The sequence below is a fragment of the Desmodus rotundus genome, chromosome 10 (genome assembly GCF_022682495.2).
Source record: "Desmodus rotundus isolate HL8 chromosome 10, HLdesRot8A.1, whole genome shotgun sequence".
NCBI classification, from domain to species: Eukaryota; Metazoa; Chordata; class Mammalia; order Chiroptera; family Phyllostomidae; genus Desmodus; species Desmodus rotundus.
Window position 1 is genome coordinate 15,788,243 of NC_071396.1, and position 27,547 is coordinate 15,815,789.

At 54.3% G+C, this 27,547-nt stretch overlaps 1 non-coding gene across 1 annotated transcript; it reads left to right on the plus strand.

Moving 5' to 3' along the window:
- The first annotated feature begins 4,771 nt into the window (after positions 1-4,771).
- On the plus strand, positions 4,772-4,890 carry LOC128779477 (5S ribosomal RNA). The gene has a single exon (XR_008425453.1). It is a non-coding gene; the product is annotated as a 5S ribosomal RNA (ribosomal RNA).
- Positions 4,891-27,547: the final 22,657 nt, after the last annotated feature.

Below are 27,547 nucleotides of genomic sequence, written 5' to 3' on the forward strand. Positions count from 1 at the left end.
TTTTTCTCCCTTCTCCCTTCCCTTTTGCCTCGTGAGGCTTGTCCTCCAAGGACAAGCAGGAGCAGAGGCCGCCCGCGCCCTGGAACGCACGGCGTGTCAGTCTCTTTACAAAGGAATGGGGAATGGATTTGGGCCTGTTCCTCGGGGACTGTCCTGGATCTGGCCTTCGTGCCTGGGAATGGAAGTGGCCCCCGTCGTCGTCGCTGGGCTGGCAGGCGGGTCCCCTGGACCACAGCGGGCAGGGCCGGTCAGAACTTCTAAGCAGTTCTGTGTTTGTTTGTTGGCTTGCTTGCTTGCTTGTTTGAAGAAGCGGCGGTCAGCGCGGGGCCCTTTGGGAGGGCCGCCGTGTGAATGCGTCCTCTTAAGTGTTGGGCATCCTTGCTCACGTGCTCGCCTGTGGCGTGTGCTCACTACCGCATCGCCAGAGATGACACCGTGAGCACTGCACCCGACACCACAGCGCCTGAGGCCGGAGAACAGGTGGCCCGTGGGCAGGAACGTGTGCCACCCGAGTCTCCGGCCACATACGGGGCCCCTTGGTGCCCCGTTGAGGCTCTTAGGTGACTGTCACCTCGCTCCCACCTGCCTCTGTCCCTCAGCCGGCACCTCTCTCCCCATGGGCTCCTGTCCCCTCCACTCACGGAGGGCGCTCGGCCCAGGCCTCCGGCTGTCCCACCGGGACGCCCTCCTCCGTCGTCCCCTCACGACAGGCAGAACGTCCTGTCGCCGGACACGCCGGACTGCCTGGGCCGTCGCCCTCCTCTCTGGGCACCTGCACCCGTCTCTGCCGGCCCTCCCGCCCCACCTGACGGCCGGGGGCCGGAACGACCAGCTCACTCACGGTCCCAGTCCTTGCCATCCACACTCTGCCCCGAGGTGAGTCGGCACACGCTTCCCGGGCACGAGACGTGATCTCCCACTCGCTCCTCGGTGCCCGAGTCTACGCCGCGGCCCCACTCCCACCGCAGCGGCGGCCCAGGCCGCCGCTCCTTTCCCGGACCACCTCCCACCCGGCGTCCCTTCTCCAGGCAGCGGCCATCGTGGGAATCCTAAGGGAAGATCGGGGGACGCCGCTCTTCTGCCGGAGCCCCTCCCTGGGCGCTTGGACACGGGTCCGCTGGCCCTCGGAAGCCCGGCAGCTTCTGCGGAGCTCGGGCCTCACCCCCAGCCCCTCCCACCGGCGCCCCGCTCCGTTCCCGCCCCACGGGCCCCCACGCGCTGCTCTGACACTCCCGGGGGACCTCGGCCCGGTGGGCCCCCCGCGCCCGCCTGCGACCGCGCTCCCGCCAGTGCCGGCGGGCTCTGCTCCGCGCACGAGGCCGAGGCCGGCGCCTTCCGGGTCCCCGAGGTGGGCCGGCCGCGCGAGCCCAAGTCGCGCCGCGATCGCGCGCACGCCACCTGTGCGCTGCGGGCCCCGTTCCTCCTGCGGTGCGCCGAGCCGAGTCTCCCTGGCACGCTGAGTTCTGGAGTCCCCGGCTCAGCGGTCGTCCTCTGGGGCCTGGGACCCTCGTCCCCCAGCCCGACGCTCCCAGACCCCCACGGACCCTGCGGGCGCGCGCCGACGCGACGTGGACGGCCCCGTGGTCGGACTGCGTGAGGCGGAAGGGAGACGTGACCCCTTGTGCCGACCACCTCGGGCTGCGGGACAGCGCCGCCAAACGTCCGTGTTGAGACACGGCAGAGGGAAGGCAGGGGCAGGCGGTTCTGCGACCGGACCTGCGACTCGGGCGTGGACCCCGACCCACGGCGGGAAGGGAGGCGGCGGCGACCTGTCGCTTAGCGCGGACGATGCCTCGCCCGCCGGGACACACCGAGGGGCCGGGGCTCCCCTCCCTCCCGTTCCCGCGTCGGCTTCACCAGTGTAGGGGTCTGCCTCCCATTCTGTCTTAGGCATCCGGGACAAGGGGGCCCTACCTACCGTGCCGAAGACGTGGGCCTGGGCGCGCCGACCCACCGCTGTGGCTCGGCGGCGGGTTGAGCGTCCTCCGGCAAACCGCGAGGTCTTGGGGCGGTGCGGTCTGGGTCAAGGTCGTGGCGCGTGTGAACAGCGACCCCTTGACGTTTCTCCGTCACCACGGTGCTCTGAGGAAAGAGGGTGGACGGAGGAAGCTTTGCCATCCTTCCCCCCTTGCGGTGGTGCCTCTCTGTCCCCTGCTCCCGGAGTGGGTTCCCTTTCCCTCCGTGGCCGTGGCCGTGGCCGTGTGTGGCGCCGCCTCCCACACACGTCCGCGGCGGCGCGACCTCTGCCCGTGCGTTCCTTCCCTTTCGTGCGGGAGTTGACGTGCCCTACCATCCGCCCGTGGGGATCTCGGGGAAACACGCCGCCTCGCGAAAACGGTCCCAGGGTCCGAACGCACGCACGCTTTCCCATCACCCGGGAGGACGAAGGACGCCCCGGCCCAGGGAGCCCCACGGAGCAGCCTGGGCTCTGCCTTCCGCCTCAGCAGACGGACGCCCGTGGCTTTCCCAAAGCGGCCCCGCCAGCGACGTGGAAGGGTGGCGTGGGCCCCTCCTCGGCCTACCCGAACTCGGTAGTGTCTGCTCGAGTCTCTCTGCTAGCTGACGAGCAGGATTGTGATTTCAGCTGGCACGCCTCCCCCCCAACCCACCCCCCCCCCCCCGCCCCCCCGCCCCGGATCCTCCTGAGTTTGTCCACGTTCTTTCATCCGTTGACCGGCATTTCGACATCCCGGGGTTTCCAACGCGTTCATGAGTCCCCGTTGGAGAAAGGGGCAGGGAGAAGGAGAAAGTCCGGTTGGTTGTCCTACGTGACCGACGTGTTCCTCCATGGACTCTGGTCCGCGCCCCGAGGAGGGCCCGGACCCGCGACCTTGGCCTCGGCCTACCTACCGGGACGGCGCTCTAGCCCATCGGCCCGCCCGACCGGGGATGGCTGTCTCCACTCCTCTTCTCCGAAGGAATTGTTCCGGTCTCCCGTGCACGTCTCTGTCGGGTCCTCGTCGGTCTGTTCCTCAGGCATTTGTAGGGCTTCCTCTGCAGTCTGGGTATAAACGCCGGGAGAGGTGACCGGTGGCGAGTACGTTCTCGGCGGCTTACCCCTCCTTCACAGAAACTCCTAATCTCCTGCCGTCCAGCTGATTGCTGTGCTGGTTCACGCTTCCGTGTCCTGCTCACGAAACCTTTCGAGTGCCCCAGAGTTCTGAAGGGCTATCTATCCTCTTCCATCGTTTCCTGGAGACCTCGTTTGACCTTTGACCCCGAAGGTCTGCCATCCGTTCTGAACTGCTTCTTTGCTACGCTGGGAGGAAGGGCTCGAGATCACACACGAAGGCAGCTGGCTTCCCGTGGCCGCCCCCGTCACCACCCGCGGACCGTGACCGCGTGGCCTGTCGTCCACTACGGGTTCAGCCTTCGGCCCAAAGCACGTTTCTCTCCAGCACTTGGACCCGCGCCCTCTCTCCAGAGCGCCCTGCCTCTTGCCCCAGGACACTTGGCCCCACACGGGACCGCCTCCCCCCACCCCATCCAGGTCACTGACGGGCGAGAGCGAGAGGCTCTTGCACCTGCTTCCCGCACTCCAACCTGCAGGGGAGAGGAAGGGCACGTCCCCGCCGGCAGGTCCGTCCCTGCCTCGTTTCCCGGTGGGCAGACAGGGCCCCGTGACACCGCCTCGGCCCTCTATCCAGTCCGGAGGGCAAGTCTCTGTGACTTCAGAGAACCCAGCCGGGCTGGCCCCGGGAACACGCCCCCACCGGGCAGGGCGCCTGCAGAACGAGGAAGGCCGCCGGGTGGGCAAAAACCCTAGCCGGGCTCCTCTCCACCCCTACGTGGCAGCCCAGTTCTAAGGCCCCGGCGGGGGTTCCTGCTCTGTTGGCACCTGGTCTGGGGAGCACAGAGGGATTCGCCCCCGCCGGGAGGGGGGGGGGGGCGGGGGGGGGGGAGGGGGCGGCGGGGGCGGCGTGGGGAGGGTGGTGGGGGGGCGGCTTTCAGACCCAGCCCCTCCCGCGGGCCTCACCCTGGCTGGCTCTCCTTCCGCCCACGGACGCCACCCAGGGAAACGAGCGCCACGGGGGTCCCCGCCTCGGGAATCGGGACTCCACCGGTGCCACCAGGCTGGCTGGCAAAACGTACAGGTCATGGAGACCCGGCCCAGGTTTCCGGGGAGCGTGGTCGCGCCCATCCAAGGATCGGTTCTCTGTCTGTGAAACGCAAAGCTTCCCGTGAACGGCTGGAAGTCGTGTGAAGAGAGAGTGTATGGAAGCCCCTGCCGGCGAGAAAAAGAGCCCCCGGGCGTGGGGTGTGCCGTCCCAATGGCCACCAGCGGGGTGGGGCGGGGCGGTCCAACCCACTGGCCTCAGGGTGGGCGTCCCCCGGGCCCCCCGCCCCGACTCCACGCGCACGGAAGGCGCGCCCGCTGCCCGGGCCCACAGGCGCTGGCCACAGTTCCCCGCGGGAACGCTTGGCGCCGCCGCGGGGATCTGCGGGCGCTCAGCCCGGCCCGGCCACCGGCCTCCGGGCTCCTCGTGTTGGTGCCCGGGGCCGGGGGGTGGGGGGGTGGGGGGGTGGGGGGGGTGGGGGGGGGTGGGGGGGGGGTGCGCCGCGGCCTCCGGGGCGGCGTGCCGCGCGACTCGGGCCTTGGACGCTGGTGACCTCGCCCGGCCGGGTGGGTCGGGAAGGGGGCGCCCCCGGGCCGCCTCGGAGGCTGGCCGGGAGCCCGACAGGCAGAGGGGCGCCGCCGCCCGGGGGAGCGAGGACGCCGGCCGCCCGGCGCCGGCTCGGGCTCTTGAGGCTGCCGGAGGCCACCTCTCGCGTCTACGGCCATACCACCCTGAACGCGCCCGATCTCGTCTGATCTCGGAAGCTAAGCAGGGTCGGGCCTGGTTAGTACTTGGATGGGAGACCGCCTGGGAATACCGGGTGCTGTAGGCTTTTTTCTCCCTTCTCCCTTCCCTTTTGCCTCGTGAGGCTTGTCCTCCAAGGACAAGCAGGAGCAGAGGCCGCCCGCGCCCTGGAACGCACGGCGTGTCAGTCTCTTTACAAAGGAATGGGGAATGGATTTGGGCCTGTTCCTCGGGGACTGTCCTGGATCTGGCCTTCGTGCCTGGGAATGGAAGTGGCCCCCGTCGTCGTCGCTGGGCTGGCAGGCGGGTCCCCTGGACCACAGCGGGCAGGGCCGGTCAGAACTTCTAAGCAGTTCTGTGTTTGTTTGTTGGCTTGCTTGCTTGCTTGTTTGAAGAAGCGGCGGTCAGCGCGGGGCCCTTTGGGAGGGCCGCCGTGTGAATGCGTCCTCTTAAGTGTTGGGCATCCTTGCTCACGTGCTCGCCTGTGGCGTGTGCTCACTACCGCATCGCCAGAGATGACACCGTGAGCACTGCACCCGACACCACAGCGCCTGAGGCCGGAGAACAGGTGGCCCGTGGGCAGGAACGTGTGCCACCCGAGTCTCCGGCCACATACGGGGCCCCTTGGTGCCCCGTTGAGGCTCTTAGGTGACTGTCACCTCGCTCCCACCTGCCTCTGTCCCTCAGCCGGCACCTCTCTCCCCATGGGCTCCTGTCCCCTCCACTCACGGAGGGCGCTCGGCCCAGGCCTCCGGCTGTCCCACCGGGACGCCCTCCTCCGTCGTCCCCTCACGACAGGCAGAACGTCCTGTCGCCGGACACGCCGGACTGCCTGGGCCGTCGCCCTCCTCTCTGGGCACCTGCACCCGTCTCTGCCGGCCCTCCCGCCCCACCTGACGGCCGGGGGCCGGAACGACCAGCTCACTCACGGTCCCAGTCCTTGCCATCCACACTCTGCCCCGAGGTGAGTCGGCACACGCTTCCCGGGCACGAGACGTGATCTCCCACTCGCTCCTCGGTGCCCGAGTCTACGCCGCGGCCCCACTCCCACCGCAGCGGCGGCCCAGGCCGCCGCTCCTTTCCCGGACCACCTCCCACCCGGCGTCCCTTCTCCAGGCAGCGGCCATCGTGGGAATCCTAAGGGAAGATCGGGGGACGCCGCTCTTCTGCCGGAGCCCCTCCCTGGGCGCTTGGACACGGGTCCGCTGGCCCTCGGAAGCCCGGCAGCTTCTGCGGAGCTCGGGCCTCACCCCCAGCCCCTCCCACCGGCGCCCCGCTCCGTTCCCGCCCCACGGGCCCCCACGCGCTGCTCTGACACTCCCGGGGGACCTCGGCCCGGTGGGCCCCCCGCGCCCGCCTGCGACCGCGCTCCCGCCAGTGCCGGCGGGCTCTGCTCCGCGCACGAGGCCGAGGCCGGCGCCTTCCGGGTCCCCGAGGTGGGCCGGCCGCGCGAGCCCAAGTCGCGCCGCGATCGCGCGCACGCCACCTGTGCGCTGCGGGCCCCGTTCCTCCTGCGGTGCGCCGAGCCGAGTCTCCCTGGCACGCTGAGTTCTGGAGTCCCCGGCTCAGCGGTCGTCCTCTGGGGCCTGGGACCCTCGTCCCCCAGCCCGACGCTCCCAGACCCCCACGGACCCTGCGGGCGCGCGCCGACGCGACGTGGACGGCCCCGTGGTCGGACTGCGTGAGGCGGAAGGGAGACGTGACCCCTTGTGCCGACCACCTCGGGCTGCGGGACAGCGCCGCCAAACGTCCGTGTTGAAACACGTCGTTTCCCTACCGAGAGGAGGGAAGGCAGGGGCAGGCGGTTCTGTGACCGGACCTGCGACACGGGCGTGGACCCTGACTCTTGGCGGGAAGGCAGTGGGTTATAAAAGCGTAAATCTCGAAGTAGGTAGTTTCACTCCTTATGTCTTGAACCGCAACACCTGGACTATACTGACACTGTTTTTTGCTATGCAGAACAACCTTCAAAGTTAAAAATGCTCATTTCAGGACTGATTCCCACAAGAACTTTTGATGTTAGGTTCAGGTTGTGTCTGCCACCTGTATTACCTGGTTTCCCAGGGAGACATACCAGTCTCTTTCAGAGCTTTCTGTTGCCGGGGTACAGCCTCTGAAACCACACACAGTGGTCTCCAACACCTCCCCCTTTTTTGTTTCTTATGGTAGACACGGCGTTAAGTGCGATGAAACCTGCTACTTGCTCTTCCCCTATATGATCCCCGGAAAACAATTTGTATATGCATTTCGAGGTACAAAAGACCACAATGATTAGGGGTCATCCTATAGCCCCCATGATCCAGACATGCAAATTCAGTTCTTCAAATCAAGTTTTTGGATTGAGCCATTTTAAGTTATTATGCAGGGTCTGAAAGACCTCCTGCTCAGTGAGTCATTTAATGGCCTGAAGCTGCTGGTATAGCTTAAGCTGCAGTTGGTCGATTTGTCCCTTGAGATTGGAGAAAAAGGCCCCTCACAAGTGATGTTGGACCTCCTCCCACAAGTGCTGACTGGAGTTCCACTTCAGGGGAGTGACACACAGCTTAGAGAAGCCTGGATCACAAGTGAGTTGTTGGTGAGTGACAAGAGCATCCTGCCATTCTTTCAGCCATATAACTGCAGACTCTATGGCTGAGAGCCTGGCAAGGATCTCCTGGTCAATATGTGTTTGTTGGATCATTTCTTGAGTTGTATTGCTGAGCAGGGCATCAACAGCATGAGCATTCTGGATGGATTCAGCCAGAGCGGTGGCAGCCACTGCAGCAGAGGCAGCTATAACGATGGCAGAAACAGTACAAGTGATGAGAGTCTCTAAGATGCACCAGAGTCTCACTTGAGACAGAGCACAGTTGAGAGTAGCCAGGCCTCCTTGATCTTCGTATGCATGGGGAACATTAACTGGAAGCCAGATTTCTGTTTGTCTAAGAACTACAAAAACCATAGTGAGATTGAGTTGAATAACATTAGCATGGGTAAGACAGTGAGCATAGATAGAGCCAGGGGGAGTATAGAGACTAAATATCTTAGAGTTATTATTATAGGTTAAATGAGGCATTCCTGGAACAGCTAGAAAAAGATAAGGATGACAGGTACATACAGTAATCCAGGAACTACTAACATTCTCTAAAAAATATATACCCCTTCTGATCCCCACCTCGTTTTTATATTGAAGGTGTTCTAGAAGGTGTTCTATGAACAGGAGACCAATTTTCCAAGTATTAGTATGCCAAGGGCTAGAGTGGTTTGGGGACCTGACTCTTATAATAGGAGCTTCAGTTCCACCACCCTGCCATCCAATACTCCAGTATATAGTATTAAGTTTGGCAGGGACAGTGGTAGAACCCACACTAGCATATACTTTCCAGTTGGCAACCCAGTTTTCAGCTGTTAATCAGGTTATGGGAATATCAGTGAGTGAGGGCTGTTGATCTCTACACAATGACAAAGTGACAGACAAGCTCAGTAGTTTTTGTCTTAATTTTACAAAGGGGTATATCTGGGGGGTCACCATTGTACCCATCCTTTTCTCCTTTAAAGCCTGTGGCTCCTGTGAGGGAGATGTTAGCTTAAAGTTCCTTACTGTCAATGGCATGAGCACACCATGTAAAAGTTATAGGTAAACACAGAGCGTCAGACAGTGTGGAAAAACAAGCAGGCAAGTGCTCTGACACACAGTCAGTGTTTGTAGGGACGGACAACCAATGTCCTTTTGCCTCTAAAGGACTGTCCGATGGGAGCCAAATGCCTCCTGTCCATTTGGTATCGTTGCTAGATAAAGGAGGCTCTGAATTCCACCAGGTATGGAGTTGAAATATGGGTGGATCGAGGATATGGCTCCAGCAAACATGCTGAGTCTCAGCAGCAAGGACCAAGCCTCCAAAAGAAGCTAACAGAACAAGTATTATCACGGCTTTGATGGAATTAGAGGGCACTACTGACAAATAGGCTAGAAATTGATTTTCAAGAGTGTCTTGTACATCCCTACATCCTCCATAACCTTTTCAGCCCTGCTATTAAGGGTTTTTAAATCTCCCCACATTATCCCCTTGGGTTCAGGTGGTAGAGTGGTCTCTGGGGCCCACTTCCCACAATTCTGGTGACAGGCTTGGATCCAACATCGGTGTTTGGTCACGGCCATCTGGGACAGCTTGTCTGTCACGTCCTCAAGATGCCAGAACCTCTCCTTCTGGGTTGTCCTCAAGGGTTGGTGGGGTTGATCTCACATGGTAGGGTTTCAGTCCTTTAGCAGGTAGCCACAAAGGACCTGTAGGGACTGAAACACAAGCACACCCTCTTCCCCATGTTAACAGTTCAACCAGCCCCTCCCATTTCCCTTCTCCCAAGGATCTCTGTATAACACTAAGTGATGGGGCCCCTTATTATTAAGGTTTTGTAGATTGAAATGTTTCTCGATTGATATATTAAGATAATTATCGCAATTAAGAAAATTGTAAGTACACATGGCCAGCATTATGAGATTTCTGGAAGAGGTTTCCTGGTTCCCCCTTCTTTGCTTGTTAAGAAGAGTTTTAAAAGTATGATGGGCACATTCAACAATTGCTTGGCCTGTGGGATTATAAGGGATGCCTGTTTTGCGTTGAATTTCCCATCTTTGTAGAAAATCTTGAGTGGATCGGTCCGTATATCCTGGTCCGTTGTCAGTTTTAACTTGTTGTGGACGGCCCAGATGGCTAAAAGCCTCAAGCCGATGGCCCTGGATGTTTTTAGCTGATTCTCCCATAAGTGTGGAAGCATGTAATGCTCTGGAGAAAGTATCAATAGAGATGTGAATAAATTTAAACTTCCCAAAAGAGGGGTAAAGGGTGACTTCATTTTGCCAGATTACTTGTGACTCTAAGCCTCTAGGATTAATTCCTATAGAGGGCAATGCCTTATCTGAGGCCTGGCAATCTGGACATTCCTTAATAATTTGTTTGGCTTGAGAACGTAGGAGTTTGAACTCCTTGTGAAGTGTGTGACTATTTTGATGAAAAAACTGATGGGAGGCAACAGCCTTTTGAAATGTATCTACCATGCTCACTAGAGCCTCAGCTCGGGCATTGCCTTCAGACATAGGACCAGGGAAGCCTGTATGGGAACCCATATGAGTAACAAAGAGAATTATGTTCCCTTTTATCTGGCAAAGTTTGCAAGCTTAAAAGTAGACTGAGTAGAGGAAGGTCAATGGACCCCTTAAGGAGAGCCTGGCCTATAAGAAGGAGAGTATATACAGTATAACCAGAGTCACAAACTAGATTCAAGGGCTCGTGAGGCCACTGTTGGAGAGCCATAATGGCTCCTGAGAGCTCAGCCCATTGAGTGGAAACGATCATAAGAAATACAGTGTTTCCACTCATATTCCTGCCCGGTGATGGAGGCTTTTCCTGTTTTCCCTGAGCCATCGATAAAAACAGTCCTTGCTTTGAGGATAGAAGTTTTACTAATTTTTTCTTTTACATGAATATTGGGATGTTTTGTAATATTTTGTCTGAAGGTAGCCTAATTTCTGTTTTGCCAGCAAAGTCTGTGATAGCACATTGAAATTCCGGATTCTGACTGGAGAGCTGTTGTAAATAGATTTGGGTAAGCAGGACGTGAATGATGGCTGGATCAGTGCTGAAAAGTTGCTGAGTTCTCTCACATCCTTTAATAATCAGTTAGCATAGAGCTTTAATATAAGTGGTAATAGTACATTGAGGTTGGTGAGAGAGAAATGGCTATTCTATCATGCCTAATTGTAGTAATAGCTGACCACTTAATTCTGTGGGGGTACCTCAAGTTGGAAAGCAGAATGACCAGATAGGAAATTGACAATTCTTGTGAGCTGTCTTTGGTTAATATGCTGATTGACAAGGCCTAATCCTTGGAGAGCCTGGGGGAACAAAGTTCTAGGGGAATTTAGGTCGGAGTGTCCTCTTAAGGTATTGGATAAATGAGTAAGCTTATGGGGGGTAATTCCTAGGCTAAATTGAATCCAGTTAATAACACCTAATAGTTGCTGGAGGTTGTTAAGGGTTGGGCACTCTGGTGGATTGATTTCGAGTATTTGAGGCCAAATTGTCCTGTGAGAATGAATGTGCCCCAGGTTTTTCCAAGGCTCAGGCTGTTGGGACTTTTTCAGGGGCCATAATTAAGCCTGCATTAGATATGGCCTTGTTTAAATAGCCATAAATCTTAGCTAGCATCTCAGAAGATGGGGCAGCAATCAGGATATCGTCCACATAATGATATATTATGGAATTAGGGAGCTTTTCCCAGACAGGCAGTAAGGTTTGATGGATGAAATACTGGCAGATAGTTGGGCTATTTTAACATACCTTTCGCAGAATCTTCCATTGGAACCTCTGTAATGGCTGAGAGTTGTTAAGAGAACTGGGACAGAGAAGGCAAATCACTCTCTGTCCTTTTCAGCTAAAGGAATTGTAAAAAAGCAATCTTTGAAGTCAATGAGGAGAAGTGGCCAATATTTTGGGAGACAAGCTGGATTTGGGACTCCAGGTTGGAGAGCTCCCATTGGTTGAAGTACCTCATTAATTTTTCTAAGATCATGTATAAGCCTCCATTTCCCTGATTTTGTTGGAACTACAGAAATCGGAGTATTCCACAGGCTGCTAGATGGCTCAGTATGTCCTGCCTCTAATTGCTATTTCACTAATCCATGGGATTTTTCCAACCTCTCCCCCTTCAGTGGCCAGTGATTGACCCACACAGGCGTATCTGAAAGCCGTGTGAGGGGTAGAGGAGGTATCTGAACAGTGGCCATTATTGAAAAGGTGGGAGGGTGATTTTCATTCCCTACTGAGTAAGAAGGTCTCATCCCCAAATATTCAGTGGGGCTGGAAGGACAGGGCCACAGCTCGTGAGGGACCAGACACTTCTGCGTGGTTGAGAATTGCCTCCTAAGCCAGTTATGGATATGTCGACCGGCCTCTGTTAGTGGCCAATTTGGAGGCCAATATTGGCTAGACATTATAGACACATCTGCACCCATATCTAGTAGGCCATGGAAAGTTCTGTCTTTGATTTTGATTTCTAAAAGAGGCTTATTTAATTTAATGGGTGTAGTCCAAAAAACATTGATTATTAGTACTACTGAAGCCTCCTTCCCCTCTTAATATTTTGAGTTTTTGGTGCTGTAGAGGGAAGAGGAAGAAGTTGGACTGTACAAGTTTGGGCAGGAATGACATGATATCCCAAGCCTCTGATCACAATATTGATTCCTTCCTGATAATCAGAATCAATTACTCCGGGCTGGACTAAAATCCCTTTAGTGGTAATGCTAGAGCTTCCTAAAATCAATCCAACAGTGCCCTCAGGCAATGGTCCCCATGCTCTGCAGGAGCTCTAAGGATTCTATCCTAGTCTTTTGAAATCTCTTGGGGAGTGACCAAGGCCAATCCTGCGCTCCGCCTTGTGGCGGCAGGGAGGTCAGAGACAGGGCATGTTCCTGAGCCCAGAGCAGTTGATTGCTGCTGCAGGGGTAAGTGTTGGAGTTGGGGGCACTGGACTATGTACCCCTCTGCCTGTTCCCCTGAGTAGAAGCAGTTTGCCATTGTTATAATACTGGGACCTGCTCTCACTTGCCCAGTGTTTACCCTTGCTGCATCGTGGGCAGTCTTTACTGGGCAGATATTTTAGACTATTCTGTTGTCTGTCCCGGCACTCCTGGCAGGTGTGCCCTGGCCTGCCACAATGAAAGCATTTAATTTCTCCTCTTATGGCTGCTGCTAGTAACATGGCTTAGTGTTGTTCTGTGCCTACGTTCTGGCAAGCCTTGATAAACTGACTAATATCAGTGGTGGTTAGTTTGAGAGGATTGAGTACAGCCTTACAATCATTATTTGCGTTTTCATAAATTAATTGTAATAAAAGGGTCTCAGCTGCCTCCTGACTTTCAATCTGCTTTTTGAATTGCTCCTTGTCATCAATCAATACAGTCTAAATAAGCCTCTGTAGCTCCCTGCTGAATATTAACAAAGGTGCCTGACCCCCAGGCCTTTAGCTTCCAGGACCATCTTTAGGGCACAGAGAGCTGCCTGGGAGCATTGGGAGAAGAGCTGAGGGTACATTTCTGCCTGTTTCAGCGGATTCATATTTATCAATCCCGAGAAACATGTTAAGCTGGACTGGATTTTGGTTTTGGTTATTTTCGGCTACTTGGCGGCAGCAGCAACCCATATATTCTGAATGCCACACAAAAAAATGGGTGAGCATAAGAACCATCTGAGCTATGGCAAGCCAACCACAGGGTGCCATCTGATACCTTTCAACGATGACTGACAAGAGCCCCACGGTGTAGGGCTACTGAAGCCTGTTGTCGTTAATGCTGTTTTTTAAATTTCTGTATATCTCAAAAGGCAAAGGCTCCTGCTCTGGGTTCTCCTGCTGGTTAGTGACAATGGGAAAGGCTGACAGTGCTTTCCAATCTCCTGCTTTGGCGGTCTCTTGTAGACATTGTTGCAGAGCAGAGGTAGTCTGTCTAGGGACTGGGAGCGGATCTAATGGAGGAAGAGGAGGGGGTGGGGGCAAAGGTAAACTGTGGAGGTGCCTGGAGCAGCTCCTCCAGTGAGTCACCCCAGATCCAGGCCGAGGGAGGGCTGAGACAGGAGCTTCCCTCCTCCTTCTGAGGTGGCTGAGAAACCGCTTGGATTTTAGGAGACACTGTGTTCCTTTGCTTGGAAAGGCAGGCCCCCTGCTGTTTCTGAGGTAGGCTTTTCCTCCGTTTGCAGCGGCAGTGGATTTTTATTATTAGGGTTAGTAATTAGGCCCACCTTTGCCCCACAGCTCCCTTTCTTTTTGTCCAAGTTTTCCTGATCATGAGGTTTGCTAGTATGAATAGGGACGAGAGCTGTTCTAACTGAAACCAGGAAAGAAACCGGCATTTGGGGTGCCTGTAAGCAATGACAGCGACTGAATCTTTATGGTGCTTTATTCAGAAGGCCGGCAATGGGAGAAGATGGCAGGGTCATACCCTAATAGACCATCTTCCCTTCTCTTTCCAGGCCAGACTTTTTATAATGGAAAAAACAAGGTGCGGTGAGGGATTTGAAATTCAGGGAGGGATTGGTAAAAGAAGCTGCAACATTCCTGTCCTGGGCAGTTAGCTCTTCCCCAGGGTTGGGAGGTGTCTGTCTCTCCCCGGAACACAAAGGCCAGGATGCCTCCAGTTGTCCCCAGGTGGTATTCTTTAGCAGTGCCCCAGGTGGTCAGCTGTTTTCCCAGGAGCCACGACAGGCCTTATCTGTAGTTTCTGAAACAAAAGCTTTAACATGTACATTACTTGCTAGACTTATAACTTTTTACCTTAAGCGAAGATTTTTCCAACTCTTGAGTCCCCTACCATAACTAGGCTCCAGGTCAATAAATTCTGATGTCCTATTGAGGTCCTGTTCTCCTGGTACCGTTTCAATTTCTGTCCTATTTTCCCCCACACTTTTAATCTAAAGAACCTTTATCTGGGAATCACAGACAATAGCACTTTATTGTCTTCAATAAGTTAGTTAAATTCTGTTTTTTAACCTGACATCCTGCAGCCTGAAGAAGCTGCTGAAGCAACTGAGACTGCATCTCCTGCTCCTTAGAAAGTCCCGAACCCACACTGGGAGTTGGGGTAGTTTTTTACGTTCAGTTTCATCCTTCCTCACCGTCACTCCCCCTAACTAGTTCTCTAAGCTTCTTCGGACTGATGGCCGGGCGAGAAATAAACGTGTTGGGTCACAATGTGCTGCTCCTGTGGAGGGCTCCCACGGCTGTCACCCCTTGGTGATCCCTGCCTTTCTTACGTGTCTCAGTTTCTCCCCTGACTAAAACACCCAGGGGGGCTCTTGGAGTGCTGGGTAACCAATCCTTATGTGCACTTCCCCGGATTAGCCAAAATTTAAATTACTGTGATTGGAATTCTGTATGAGGCCCCTGAAATCTCAGGGATTGAACCCAGACACCATACCACCCCCCACCCCTCCCCCCACCGGCCCTCAGCAAGGTCTCCACTCACATAGAGATGCCCACGGACTCAGGCCAGATGGAGGAAATACCTCTTCTTTGGAGTCTGGCGCGGACTGGAGCACTCATTCAAGTTACTTTGTAACTGCAGACTCTACAGTTGACCCTGGAACAATGTGGATACATTTATATGTGGATATAAAAAATTACTGATTTAAGTGGACCCAAGCAGTTAAAACCTGCATTGTTCAAGGTGTTACAGAGCAGGTGGGGGGTGGTTCATGATAAATTATTACAGAAAGGATCCCCATTTCTGTCTCTGGAGGTTCCCTCTCCCACACACACCTGCTAGGTTCGAAATGCCCGCCGCCAGAGGAAAGACATCTCTCAATGCCAGAGACTGATGAAAAGGAAAGAAATTGTTTATTTAAAAGTTACATAGACTTAGAGTAATGACTTAATGTCTTCAATAAGATACTAGGGTCCTTTAGAATACCCATAGACGCACACAGTCCTTCCCTCTCCCTGTGCCCAGTCCGGGGTACCGTATCTCAGGAAAAGAAGTAGAAGTCCCTGATTCAGGCTCCCGGCACCATCAGCTGTGTGGCTGCTGCCATCTTCAGTTAATCCAAAACCATGTGGCACCTTCTCATGGCTCGCCAGCAAGAGTTCTTTCTCCCCATTTCTTCCTGGCAAAGTCTCTCCTTCTGCCTAAGCTGCGTGGCAAAAAGAAGTACCCCAAACTACATGGTCCTCTCTTATTCACTCCTTCAGAACCGTGTGGTCCTCTCCTTTCCCCTTAGAACCGAGTGGTTCTCCTTACTCTCCTTCAGAACCGCGTGGCCCTCCCTATTCACTCCTTCAGAACCGCGTGACCCTCCCTATTCACTCCTTCAGAACCGCGTGACCCTCCTTCTTTCCCCTCAGAACCGAGTGGTCCTCCTCTCCTATGGCTGCCGTGCCTAGGTTTAAATCCCATCTTCCTTTGCAGCCCCATTTCCGACTCCTCCTACAACCAGTTACGCCTGCCAGCATCCCCATATTCTTCCAGCTTACTGGGCTGCCATAGTAAGTCTGGGCAGGTGTGGCCCCATGGCATGGAGCCAATCATCTCCAAGCTCTCATGCAGGCCCTGTAACCAGGAGGAGTTGCTTCCCAGTCCCATCTAGGTGGAATTCACTCCCATCCCCCTGGCTCAAAGCATTGGCACAGCTATTTAACATATCTATGAAAACAGTTAAAGGTTATAGATATGTTAAATGACTGTGCCAGGGGTTAGCTGCAAAGCTATTGCTACCCAAAACAGCTCTGAATGGCCCTGTTCCATGGGTCCCATCCCCCGTGGCTCAGACTTGTGGGGGTGAGGACATCCTATATATATTTTTCTAATATTTCCTGGACACCTTGAGTTCTGGACCCCATTACAAATCCCTTCTTGGGGCCCTCCTCTTGGCTGCACCCTGCTTCAAAGGGTCAACTGTATTTCCAAATAAGGTCCCATGCACAGGTACTGGGGGTAGGACTTCAGTATGTCTTTTTTGGGAGGCATAATTTAACCCACAACAGATCCCTTCCGTACAACATACATCAAATTGAACTCAAAACTGATCATAGATCTAAATGTATAACCTAATTGGGTGCTTCTGGTTCTGTTCCCACGGGTCACACCCAGGTCCCATGGGCCACCTGCAGAGAGACAGTGGTCAGCCTGGCCCCTTCGTCAGGGTCAGTTTCTGGGGCAGGGACGGGGTCCAACAGGCCTACTGTCACACACGAGGGGAGTCATTTGGATGGGCGGCCTGGGTGGGGGCTGTTGCAGAATTTCAGGATGCAGAGGGACTGGAGCACCAGGGCAGGTTCTCCAACTGTGGGTGAGGAAGGGTGGAGAGGATATTTCCTGGGCTTGGGCTTAGACCCTGGGGTTTTCTGGCTCCCCAGTGTGACCCTCCCTGCTGCTGCTCTACAGTGCTGGTTCCATGGCAACGGGTGCTGTACCCCATCTATGAGGGCAGCGAGGCATGTGGGGCACAGAGCAGGGCTTTGGGTGAGGTGGCACAGCAGAATGGGTCAGCCAAGGAACACAGGGCCACTTCCCGATGGAGGCTCAGCAGGCTCACGGAACGTGGTATCTTGTGGGCGGCAGGCGGACATAAGTTGGAGGAGCGGTTGTGTCAGTGGAGCTGGGCGGGGGTGGGCCTGGGTGCCCCCGACGTTCTGTTCCCGGCCTGACAGCCCACCAGGGAGCCCTGAGTTCACTTGGGAGTCTGACCTGGCCTTAAGCACATTTTCCCCTCTGTAAGCTAGGCACCCTGGGCACTAAATGAGCTGCCATGTGACATGCCGAGGACAGTCCCTGAGTGTGGAAAAGGTGGAGAGCATTTGCTGTTGTCAGAATTCTCAGTGTAGTGCGGTTTTGGGGGAGAAGGCTAAAAAATGCTGTCCTTCCTGTTTTATCCTTTATGTTCAATCCTTTATGTTTTACTGGCAGCCCCGCAAACGAACTTCCAACCTGTCGTTAAATTGGGAAGGGATACGGCAGGGGATGTAAATACACTGTGTAGTGCTGCTCACGCCACCACATGCGTCAGCCAGACGTCGGCAGGGAAACCAAACCCCCTTCACTGCATTTCCCTCTGTGAAGTTTTACCAAAGATAGCTGCACCTCCCCATCCCCGTGACCAAGAAGGGGGGCTCAAGGTGATGGCAGTCATGAGTTGGCAAACTTTGGCAAGGATGGAGAAGGATATTACTCATTCTTGCCCTGGCTGGTGTGACTCAGTAGACTGAGCTCCCGCCTGCAAACCAAAGGGTCGCTGGTTCTATTCCCAGTCAGGGCACATGCCTGGGTTGTAGGCCCGGTACCCCGTACCAGGCAAGTGAGAGGTAAATGAAACAGGGTGCAGACAAGAGGAGGGCCCCAAGAAGGGATTTGTAGTGGGGTCCAGAACTCAAGGTGTCCAGGAAATATTAGAAAAATATATATAGGATGTCCTCACCCCCACAAGCCTGAGCTGGAGGAAGGGACACATGGAGCAGGGCCATTCAGAGCTATTTTGTATAGCAACAGCTGTGTAGCTAACCTCTGGTGTGATCATTTAACTTGTCTATAACTTTTAACTGGTTTCATAGATATGTTAAATAGCTGTGGCCCTGCTTTGAGCCAGGGGGATGGGAGTGAATTCTACCCAGGATGTAACTGGGAGGCAACTCCCCCTGGTTACAGAGCTTGTGTGAGAGCTTGGAGATGATTGGCTCCATGCCATGGGGCCACACCTGCCCGTACTTACTATGGCAGCTCAGTAAGCTGGAAGAATACGGGGATGCTGGCAGGTGTATCTGGTTGTAGGAGGAGTTGGAAATGGGGCTGCAGAGAAAGATGGGCACTGGGATTTAAACCTAGGCGTGGCAGCCACAGAGGGAGAGGACCATGCGGTTTTGAAGGAGGAGAGAGAGGACCATGTGGTTTTGGGGTGCTCCCTTTTGCTACACAGCTTAGGCAGCAGGAGAGACTTTGCTGGGAAGAAAAGGGGAGAAAGGACTCTTGCTGGTGGGCCATGAGAAGGTGCCACAGGGTTTTGGATTAACTGGAGATTGTGGTGGTGACACAGCTGATGGTGCCAGGAGCCTGAATCACGGACTTCTACTTCTTTTCCTGAGATACGGTACCCCGGACTGGGCACAGGGAGAGGGAAGGACTGTGTGCGTCTATGGGTATTCTAAAGGACCCTAGTATCTTATTGAAGACATTAAGTCATTACTCTAAGTCTATGTAACTTTTAAATAAATAATTTCTTTCCTTTTCATCAGTCTGTGGCATTGAGAGACGTCTTTCCTCTGGTGGTGGGCATTTCAAACCTAATACGTGTTTTGTGTGTGGGGAACCCCAGGAAAGGACTCAAAGGGATCCTTTCCATAATAATATATTGTGAACCACCCTGTGTCTGTTTTGTAACACAACCACACATTGATGTTTCTCTCCCTCTCTTAAATTAAAAAAAAAATATATATTATTCATTCTTTATATGGCATAAGGCTGAACATGGGGAAGCTCGGGTTGGCGCTTGACGGTGTGGCAGCTCGCACGGTGCTGAGAACTCAGGAGCAGTTTCTAGGCCACCACAGGTCACTGCAAAGAAGCCGTGGTGCCTCAGCTGGGGGTCTCAGACGTAGGGGTGGGCTCTTCTGTGCCCTTGAGGTCTAGCGTGTGGGGAGTGCCAGACCTTGGCATGGAGGTCCACGCCCCAGGCATGTCTGGGCACTGAAGTTGGGAAAACTCTTCCCTCCCAGGAGGACGCTTTCTGTGCCTTCAGAAAGACCGAAGTCGCACGTGTGGGAGGGCCCTGTGCGATGCAAGGGGAACAGGATCAGGGAGGCTGTATCAGGGCAGGCCTCTCCACCATGTGATGTCACACTGGGACTTGACCATGAGAAGAGCTGGCTGGGGGAAAAGAGAAGGGGATAAACATTCTGACAGGTGGGACTGCCCACAAAGCTCACCTGCCTGAGAGCCCCACCCAGCTGAAGCCCGGCAGTTGGAACATGCCATAATTCGTGATGGCCACAGGGGGGCTCCAGAGCCCCAGCCTGGCTGGGCTGCCATCTCCATGGGGACCCCGCCCACCTGTAGTGACCCCAACCGTCAGCATCCTGATAGGTCCCAAAGGTGAAAGATTTTATAAAATTCCAAAAGGAGAGACAGTAGGAAAATCATGCCCACTCACAACTATACAAAATGTAAGAATGTTAGAAAAAAGAGGGAAGACTGGAAAAGTGTCAGCCAAAGAGCAGGGCACCCCAAAAGGAGTAAGAGTCATTGTGACTTCATACTTCTCAGCTCCAAGGTGTTGGGAACCGCCCCGCCTGGTTTCAAAAGCTGTAACCCCCCATGGTTAAGGTTGAGTCAGAGACCTTGGGACCATAAGCCATTAAGGAGACAAAGCTTATCTCCCTGGCAGGAGTGCCACTTCTGCCCACTTTACTTTACCCTGCTTGGCCCTGAGCTTGACCAGTTAGCCAATGACGGGTAAGATTCCTCAAGGGAGGGATGACCTAAGACAGGCATGGTCACAAAAAAGGCCCACAGGGAAGGACTTGGGGGGCTATAGAAAAAGGGAGTGATAGACCCTCGACCCTCGGCTTTGACATAGCCTGAGTCCTCATTCTTTCTGCAAGAAGTCTCCTAATCCCTTGACTGCCTTACTTCCCCTGCCTGATTTAAGCCTGAAACAATGACAGAGGGTGGTGCAGTCCTGTGCTGGGGCGGGTTCCCTGGGGCAATCAGGCCTAAGAAAGAATGCATACAGTCCTGTGAAACCTGCTTTTCTAATACTCTCAATTTAAATGATAAGGGTCCAAGCCTGAAATGAGTTTGTTTCCCAAAATCTTATAGCCCTTTAGCTAACTTACCCTGACTCAGAATAAGTCCTCAGAATTCTTTGTATGTTATCTATTGTTTGATCCTTACTGCCTGACAATGATTGATGAGCTTTACCTGTATTCCTGTGCAAACTGAACTCAGTAAAAGCCCATTGAGGAAAAGGCTCTTGGCCCTTTTCTTTGGAGAGATCAGCCACCTTTCCTCCCCAAGCAGATCAGTTCTTGGTAGAGTTATTCTCATCCGTGGCAGCAGGGGGGCGGGGGGCGGCTGTGGGTGGAGCCCCCCCCCATCACGGGACACCCGGAGACCTCGGAGGAAGATTGTAAAGTACCAAAGAAAAACCTTTGCACCTGCGACCTAACCTCCAGTAAATCATTAAAAAATGTAAGGGTGTCACGAAAACATTTGTAGGCAAAAGAGGCCTCAGAATCCTTGCTAGACAGAGACCCTCAGAGCCAACATTGCAGGGGGGCCTCACAAATGAGAAATTCCAGGAGCTGTTGTGAGAAATGAAGCAAGGAGAGCAAAGTTACTGCTGAAAACAGGCAAGATCATCACAGGGCATAGGAGAAAGTGTCTGTAGTTATCTGGAGTTAAAATTCCCAAGAATGTCAACATGCTAGAGGGCAGGGTGGAATCTCAAGGAACACAGATTGTGCTAATGTGTTTGCCTTGTTGAGAGGATGTGATTATTAGTAAATTCTGTAAATGAAAAGAGGTAATAAAAAATGAGTCTTAAAAACAATCATAAAGTATTGTATACCTTTTTAAACCAACCAACAAAAACCAAAAAAAAAAAAAAAAATCTCAGGAATATAGACAATGAAAGCAAGCAAGAAATGAGAAAGAAAGGAAGAAATAAATAAAAATGTGTATATAAATGAAAAAATAAAGCATGGTGATAAAAATAAGACATAATACTAGTAATTACAATAACTATTAATGGCTTAATAAACTAATCAGTTAAAGAGTGGATATTCTTGCACTGGCTTGTGTGGCACAACTGGCTGGATTCTTGTTCTGTGACTGAAAGGCTGTGGGTTTGATTCCCAGTTAGCTACATACCTAGGTTGCAGGTTTGGGTAAAGGAGGCAACCAGTTGATGTTTTTCTCTGTCCCTTCCTCTTTCTCTCTCTCAAAGCAATGGAGCTTGGGGGAGGGAGGCATAAGTTACTAAATGGTAACTATAATAAATATTAAATAAAAGATAACATACCATAAAATAAATAAATAAGATAAAAGTAATGGGAAAATAATATCCTCAGGTGAGGATAAACAAAATTTTAAGTGGATATTCTCATATTGAAATAAAAAACCAAGACTCTTTAAAATTAACACAACACAAAACAAAAAGCAGACAAGCTGAAAAAACGAGGACAGGAACACTAAGGAAATATGACAGTCACAGCAGAAACGAAGGCCAGAGAGGAAAGCTTTGCTTTTGTTATTTTCGGGTTGTTAAAACCTTTAATAAATGCATTTTGTAGAATAACTGTAGGTGTATAGACGACTTAGAAAGCCCAGAGTCTCATGATTCATCTCCCTGAGGTCACATCTCACAGCATCACTGTCACCTGTGTCACAATCAGCGTAGTGGTGCTGATACGTTGCTGACTAAAACCTACACTTAGATTTCCTTCATCCACTGTTATTTCAGCCACTGTTATTTTTTCCATTCTGGGGCCCTGTCCTGGACCCCTTGTGACATCTAGTTGTCACCAGGATCCACTGGCTGTGCAGTTCTGGAGACTTTCTTGGGTCTGAGGACCTAGACAGTTCCCAGGACTGGGCAGCTGTTTGTTGGGATGCGCTTTGTTGGTTTGTCTCATGTTTTCCTCATGAGGACACTGGGGTTTGCACATGGATAGTGTGGACATGCTGTCCACGAGGGTGGTCACTGGGATATTGAACTCGATCACCTGACTGAGGGGAACTGTCAGGTTCTCCACTGGAAAGTGTCGCTGTGCCTCCTTTGTGCACTGTCTTCAGGAGGGAACACACACTGCAGCCCACACCTAAAGCTGGGGTCAGAGCTCCTCCAATTAGGTGGAGCCTCCCCATCATTACATGGGATCCTCTGCCTGGAGATTGGTCGTTCCCCCGCTTCTGTTCATTCCAAACTCAACTAGAGCAGCATGGACGTGTGAATGTCTCTTCTGCATTTTGGGTTTTCTTCCAGCGTGACTTAGTTTGGCTGCTCTGTGATGCCAGTTCATGGGATCATGAGTTGGGTCTGGTCGCAGGTGGGCTGCGATTAGGTAAGGGCACGTGGGCCTCTGGTTTCCCACAGCGTGAGGGCCACCAGGTGTGTCCATGGTGTGGTCCGTTTCGCTGAAGCCTCCCTGGAGGTTCCTGCTTTGCTGGGATTCAGGTCACCCACCTGTTTGGCCTTGTCTCTCATTCCCTCTGGCTCCTCATTTTCTTTGGGATCATTTCCTTTGTTTCTGACACACTATTTGTATGAAATGTTGCATTTTTGTCCTGGTTCCTGTAGGTGGCGTTATGGGCTGTATGTTGTCGGTGAACACAGTTGACCCGGTGACTGGAGGCCACAGACCTATGTATGACCTCTGCTGGGGTCTTGGAAACCAGACCTGATCTGGAGCAGTTGCAATGGCAAATTATGGCCACATGAGGGCTCCCGAGACTGCTCTGTGGCCACCGTGGGGCCAGGATGGGTCTGAAGAGGCTTGTGAGGGAGTAAGAGGACCTCCCAGGGTGACTTTAGCCCCCTGCGCCTTGACTGGTCCTCACGGCTGAGCCTGCCCCTGCCCTTGCACCTGTCCCGTGTGTGTCTGGCCACCTGACTTTCTGTCTGGATGCTTCTAAACCCTGTGCTCATCTCAAAATGTTAGGAACCCCGTTATGTTTTCATTTAGTGTTAAGAGCTGAACTCTGTCCCCCAGATTTTTGTGTTGAGGTTGCAACTTCAGGAATTAAAAATGTGGCTGTATGTGTAGATGGGGCTGTAAAGAAATGAGGTCACCTAGATGATCCCTAATCCCAAATGAGTGGTGACCGCACAGGATGAGCAGATGAGGACACACTGCAAAGAGGGATGACCTCTTCGTAGACACAGGGAGGACACAGGGAGGAGGTGCTCCTCTGCGGGCCCAGGAGGGAGGCCTCTGAGGACCCAGCCCAGCACGCCTGCTCTGGGAGTCTCGGCCTCCCGATGGGGCAGCAGGCTCCTGATTGAGTCACCAGGTGGTGGCGCTGCGTCCGCCCCCTGCACTGATGGAAGTGTCCCCCTGTTTGGGGCTGGTGGGATTTTGAGTAGGAAGAGAGGGTTTCATCACCATTGGAACAATCCCAGCTCTGCATTTCTCCTTTTGGAAGGAACGTTTCCATGTGGCATTCAGTATTTTCTTGCTTTACTGTGCGGGCCACTTAAGGTCCAGCTGTCATGTTTGCTCTGCTCCTGGTTCCTTGTGCTGCATCTGGGCTCATCTTCAACTTCACATCCATCTCGGGGACTGTCCCTCCAGCTGTGTCCTGTGGGCGGCCTGTCTCATCATTCTCGACTCCAAAGCCAATGGCACCTTTTCCAGAAGTTCTTCTCAACACCCTTGATTCATTTTTAAATGTGTATTTCCTTGTCCTCATTGAACACTTTCGTTAACAAAATTAATTGCACATCCTGCACACCCCACATCTGATGATTCCAACAAGTGGCTCTTCCCCAGTCTCAGTCTGGAGGGCCTCCTGACACTGGTCCTTGTTCGTGGTGGCTTCCTCTTTTCACTCCGCAATTGTCTGCATTGTTCGTGGACTCCGTTGCTCAGATAGCCACCGTTTGTGCAGGCATTTTCAGGTTTGCCTCTCATGGCAGAAAGCCCCAGCCTGGGAGCAGCTCTGGGGAGGAGGGGTCAGGTGACTGGGGAATGGCAGAACTGCGATGGCACAGCATGGCCACCAGGGGTCTCCCGAGCCTGTTCTGTGGGCTGATCCTCCAGGGGCTGTGGCCTCACACACCTGTGTTACCAAATGTCTTCCTTCAGGACACAGAGCGTGACCACCTGTCTAGACCAGCTGAAACTGAACCTGGAATGGGAAGGCTGAGTGGATCCTGGTGTGTCACTCTGTCGGGCATGGGGACAGGGCTTGAGAAGTATTCCCCCAAAGTGCAGCGACCAAGATAGCGTGGGACCTGACCAGGGAGCAGAGCGCCCACCATCAGGCCTCAAACCTCAGGTGAGGCTGGACCTGGAGCCATCAGGACAGAAGAAACCCCATAGTGGAGGCAGTGGAAAATGCTGGTGCCTGTAGTCCCCGGTATTCCTGGCACTTGGTGTGACCCTCTCTGTATGGTCCCAGAAGCCACCTGCCCTGCAAGGGCATGTGGTGAGGACGGAATCCAGAAGTGCCCACTGATTCTGCCCAGCCCTGGGTCCCAGGCTGAATCCAGATCCACCCCCCCTCCAGGGGGTGCTGGCCAAGGACCCTGCTCTGCCCCTCTGCCCTCCACCCTCTGTCCTTCATCCTCTTCCCCCACCTGCCATGTCCCAGCTGCCCTCTGCTCTCCCCTTCCCCACCTGCCCCAGCCAGAGGTAACAGAGCTGGCTGCTGACCCTGGGCTGCAATGCTGCTGATGGCCACATGGGGCAGCAGGGCTCCGTGTGTGTGTGGGGGGGGGGCGGGGGGGGGGTGGGCTGGTGTCCAGTTTAGAGCTGTAGTGCTTGGTGGTGTGGCCAGGATAGGGCCAGAGCAGACGCCAGCAGGGAGGCCAGCCCCAGGCCACTTAACTCCGATGTCAGGTCACCTGACCCTGGCCTCAGGCTGACCTTGACCCCGTCCTTGCCAGAATGAGATTACCACAACAAGACAGCCACCAGGCTGAGCTGGCTGTGCCTGGGGAGAGCTTCCACCCTGAGGGAAGTATTTGGGGGCCTCTGGACACTGAGTTGGTGCTTGGTAGACAGCCCAAGGGGGCCATAGTCCTGGTCACCTGTTCTGTTCTGCATATCTCTGAGTTGAGGGCTCCCAATGGGGCAGGAGGAGGGCACCTGGTCCTTGCCAACAGAGCAAGCCTGGGCCTGGGGCCCACTCAGGCCTCCAAGGTAGGTTCAGGTTGTGGCATCCTGGCAGGGTCCAGGGTCTTTGGTCTCAGAGGCTCACATTCCAAGTTCAGAGTCTATGGGATCCCCTCCCATCCCAGTGGTCAAATCGCATGCTGTTCTACCTTCTCACATGTGTGGCCCTGTGTCTGTGGTCTATGTGTGTTTGTATACACATAGGGGCTCTGGGGACTGGGAGGGACCCACGGAAGGGAGGACAGGCTGGCGAGTGGGAGACCTGGGTGTCAGAGCCCCACTTCACCGCCTGGAAGCCCAAGGCCTCAGACCCAGGCCTCTGAGGGCTTAAGGTCCCTATGGACTGACGGGCACAGCCCTCCCTCTGGGCCACCCCTACACCCCCTGGCAGAGGCCCCACTCTCGGTTTGCCACTCCCTCCTCAGACCTCCCCCAACCCTTCCAGGCCCAGAGGATGTCATGGCTGGGATGTCATGTACCATAGCTGGCCAGGTACATTTTCCAAGTATTAAAAAAATTAATCATCAACTGAATATATGTTTATTGATTTCAAAAAGAGAGGAACAGATGGAGAGAGTGAGAGAGAAACATCAATGTGAGAGAGAAACGTTGATTCGTTGTCTCCCGTACATATGCCAGCTGGGCCTGACTGGTTATGGAGACCACAACCTTTTGTTTGGGATGATGCTCTAGCAAACTAAGCTGCCTGTCCAGGGCCCTGGTGCATGTTCTAAATCCATGGGACTTGTTCAGGTGGCCCCAGTCTGTATTTGTCTCTGGGCATGCCCTTTCTTTCCTCATTCTGCCCCTAGACAGTGACAGAGTCCTGAAGCTCTGTGACTACTGGATTGCTGGTTTGCACGGTGTCAGCTGCATCCTGGTCCACAGGCCACCTCTTCTGCAGAGGGGGTCACAACAACCTCAGCATAAAACACAAGTGGAAAAGCAACCTGGGGATTTTGTTTTATCAGGAAAGCGGAGCCGATCCCCTGAACCACTGTCGTGGTACAAACCTCTGAAAATACTGGGTTTAAAAAAATCTTAAAATTGCCCATTTTTTTTTTGGCAAGGTCACCCATGAGAAAGAAAGGGCCATGGGGGTCCCTGGTCACTGCACATGGGTGGGTTCCCTGGGGCAGAAGGGCCACAGGCTCCCTGTGGGTGAGGGGTGACTGTGGGCCCTGAGGTGCATCACCCAAGGGTCCAGGCTCTGCATGTGGGGGTGTTTGCATGTCCTCCTGGGAAGACCTGCACACTGCTTTAGAACCAGGGCTCCAGTGAACCTAAAAGCAAATGACCAGGCCTGAGGAGAGGCTGGGGATTGGGGAGGCCATCAGGGAGCAGAGGCTCAGAGTTGGGGCACTTCAGACCCTTCCCCTCAAGACTCCCCACTTCTCTGAGACCCTTCACCTGGTGCCTCCTGCCCCCTATCTCCTCCCCTGCCCTGTTTCCCCACAACCCTTCCTGTCTGTCCCTCCTGGCCCTCCCCATTTCCTGCCTTCTGGCCCCTCTGCATCCCCTTTCCCCCGACCCCACCCCACCTCTCTCCTGCTCCCTGACCCTCCCCGCCCCACTCCTCCTGGCCTCTGGGGTTCAGAGACCCCCAGCTCTCACAGTGTTGCAAGTGTTGAGTGTGTGCTGGGCTGGGGTGCTGTTCTGGAGATCCTGTTGGACATGCAACACTGTTGCCCACTGCATCGTATTATGTCACAAGGTGACCTGTGGCATGTGCAGAAGGATAGGGTGACCCCTCTGTGTCCAGCGTCCTCTCCCCAGTGAGGACCCTCCCAGGTCCGCCAGCGCTGACCCCCAGGAGTCTCAACCCCCTTCACTGCAGCAAAGGATCATAACCAAGTCCACATGTTTGTGACAGAAGCCTGGTGTCAAGTCTGCGAGTGAAGAATTGGAAATTAAATACAAAGCAACACCATCACCTGCACCATGTGGGGAGAGCTGGATGAGGCCAGCTGGGGACCCAGGTGAATCGCAGGACCGTGGTCCCTCCTCCAGCCAGTCCTCCTGGCCTCCTGACCCCACCCCAGCCTGGACCGTTTGGTGGGCAGGGGCTGGTCCTGAGGGCTGGACTGAGGTCTCAGGAGGGGAGCACACCCTATGGTGACCAGAACCTCCTTCCCAGCCATGACATCCTCTGGGCCTGGAAGGGTTGGGGGAGGTCTGAGGAGGGAGTGGCAAACCGAGAGTGGGGCCTCTGCCAGGGGGTGTAGGGGTGGCCCAGAGGGAGGGCTGTGCCCGTCAGTCCATAGGGACCTTAAGCCCTCAGAGGCCTGGGTCTGAGGCCTTGGGCTTCCAGGCGGTGAAGTGGGGCTCTGACACCCAGGTCTCCCACTCGCCAGCCTGTCCTCCCTTCCGTGGGTCCCTCCCAGTCCCCAGAG